The 2,706-nt window shown below is 43.2% G+C and overlaps 1 pseudogene; it reads right to left on the bottom strand.

The window, feature by feature from the left end:
- Positions 1-1,534: 1,534 nt before the first annotated feature.
- Positions 1,535-2,123, bottom strand: LOC112305364 (rRNA-processing protein FCF1 homolog pseudogene; annotated as a pseudogene).
- Between the last annotated feature and the right edge of the window lie 583 nt (positions 2,124-2,706).

The raw sequence follows: 2,706 nt of genomic DNA, 5'->3' as shown, positions 1-2,706 counted from the left end.
ATGTGTTTTCATTGACTCTTTTCATAACTTTTCTTCTGTATTAACTGTTTTTCAACAAATTAGTTTCCCATTGCTGTTGTAATAAATTACCACAAACATTTATTACTTTATAGTTCTGGAGATGAGAAGTTAAAACTAGGTCTCACTGAGCTAGAACTAAGGTTTTAGCAAGGCCGCGTTACTTCTGGAGGCTCTAGTGGACCATCAGCTTCCTTGTTTTTTCAGATTGCAGAGGCTACCTGCACTCCTTGGGTTGTGGCCACTTCCTACAACATCTAAACCGGCAGAGCAGTATTTTGAAACCTCCCTCTCATTCTGAGGCCCACTTCTGCCCCCTTTTTGTATTTTAAAAGACTTTTATGATTACAGTAGGCTCACCTGCCAACCTGAAACAATCTCCTTACTTTAAGGTTAGCTAATTACCAAACAATTCCTTTAGTAACCTTAAACTTCCTCCCTGATGTGTATCACGCATTGCCGGGGGGCTTTAACGCAGCCCCCCCCCCCCCCCCGTCCACCATGGATGAAGAATAAGTCTACCAAGACATGATCTGTTTGGGGAGGAGAGGTGGCCGATCTCTCAAAGGAGAAGGGCCCAGAGCCTTTCTCTGCATGGGCTTTTATTAGGTTCATTGGCACAGGAATACAGATAAAGCTCATCAATCATTGTTAGGCAGTAAGGGTTAAACAATACATGATTTACAGAGAACTTTGAGGGCTTATTCTGAGTTACAGCCAATTAGTTAGAGGGCTATAAAACTTTAGGCGCCAGACTCATCTCAGGTCTGGACCCTTATCTTTTAAACTGAGGGTGCAAATTAAGTAGGTTTCACAGGAATGTATGTATTTTTCTCAGGCCTGATTCCCTAGGGAATCACCCCTCCCAGCACAGGACTGCACTGCCCTCTGTTATTGCTTCAGGCTTAAGTCAGGCAAAGGAAGTAAGGCAGCCAAGAGATTAGGAGACTTCTTGCAGACAGAATGAGGACTCAGGCTATTTCAAAGCTGAGGGGCGAGGGTCCATCACCCCCTGTTTCCACAGCCCCCCGAGTCCTTCCCTGCGAGCTTATTCCTGGTAACCAGAGCCTGTCTTAGGTTGATCCTCCCTTGAGGATTCTTACCCGTCATTGGCTAACTGGCCAAGCTCAGGGCCAAGCAGGTGAAGTGGGCAGAGGTGGCACCCCTGCCAGGGAGATAAGCTTTGTCTCCTTAGTGGCTTATGGTCCCAACTCTGACTCAGCCTTAACCATGGGGGGTTACAGCCTCTGAAACCAGGCAGGGCGATTCCCAACAATGCATGACATATTCATAGGTTATGAGGTTTAGGACATGGACATTTTGCGGTGGTCATTATGTTGCCTACCATGATAGTTTTCTGCATCGTTTTCTCTATTGGTTGTGTGTGATTTGGGGCAAGTCTCTTTAACCTCTCTGTGCCTTGTTTTCTTTTCTTATTCATTCTGTAGCATGTTTAATAAACTGGCAACAAAGAAAATTAGTTGAAGGAAAGCAGAGGAACTTCATCTTTTAAGCATTAGAACCAAGGGGCTCCATCATTATCTGGCACCTACTCAATGTTGTACCAATGACTAGAAATGTACATGAGGGGAACTCCAGGGATCTTCCTGATTCTTCGTTTAAGGACCCGGTCAACTGTGGCCACAATGTAACACTTGTGCTGACTTACTCTCTGTACTAAACAGTCATCTGCATAGGTTCCTTTGCTAGTGCATGCTAATTGTTCAAATCTTGGGTCCTTGGTGACCCTAGAGCCACTCAATACTTCTGCCCCAATTTCTCAATTTCAGCCATTACACAGTCAGTTATACAAGGTATACGGTTGGCATAGAGACAGTCCATCATTGACTGCACTAAGCCCAGTTTAGCCCTAATGGAAAAGTTGATGAAGTTGGTATCAACCAGGATGTGGTAAGATGGGCCCAGCTGTGTGTTATATTGGGAGAATAAGCAAGAAGAGTACTGGGGGACTTCTCTTCCCTTGAGTGCACCAGGATCATTCTTTTCTTTCTTTTTAGGTTTAATCTATCCTCTCCTTTAAGCCCCTGATCCCTCAGACTAAGCACTCACTTCATGGTCGCCCACTTCCTTGTTTTCTTTTGCTTCCACACAATCAGACCACACTCTTGTTTCTTCCACCCTCTCTGTGCCTTATTTTCTTACCTGTAAAATTAAAATAAAATATTACTAACCATATTTCCACTTACACAGCCAGGGAATTTGATTCATTGAGTCCCAGGTTTTAACATCTGAATCTCTGGATAATGAAAATAGGAATCATGTATTATTCAACATCATTTATCCTTTAATGTCTGATTCATATTAATTGTTCAGTTATTTTTTTCCTATCTAAATGGCTGTGAACTGAGCATTGTTCAAAGTATCCTAGGAAGATACATTCTTGCATTTTCACATATCAGCTTCACATATTGGCAAAATAAATTACTTTTCTATGAGGTGTATTTTACTTTATTTTTTAGAGATTTTATTTACTTATTTTTAGAGAGAAGGGAAGGGAGGGAGAGAGAGAGAAACAATGCGTGGTTGCCTCTCACATGTCTCCTGCTGGGGACCTAGCTCACAATCCAGGCATGTGCTCTGACTGGGAATCGAACCAGGATCCTTTGGTTCACAGACCAGCACTCAATCCACTGAGCCACACCAGCCTTGGCTCTATGTGCCATTATT

The sequence above is a fragment of the Desmodus rotundus genome, chromosome 3, assembly GCF_022682495.2.
Source record: "Desmodus rotundus isolate HL8 chromosome 3, HLdesRot8A.1, whole genome shotgun sequence".
Taxonomy (NCBI): Eukaryota; Metazoa; Chordata; class Mammalia; order Chiroptera; family Phyllostomidae; genus Desmodus; species Desmodus rotundus.
This window is presented reverse-complemented; position numbering and strand designations above follow the sequence as displayed.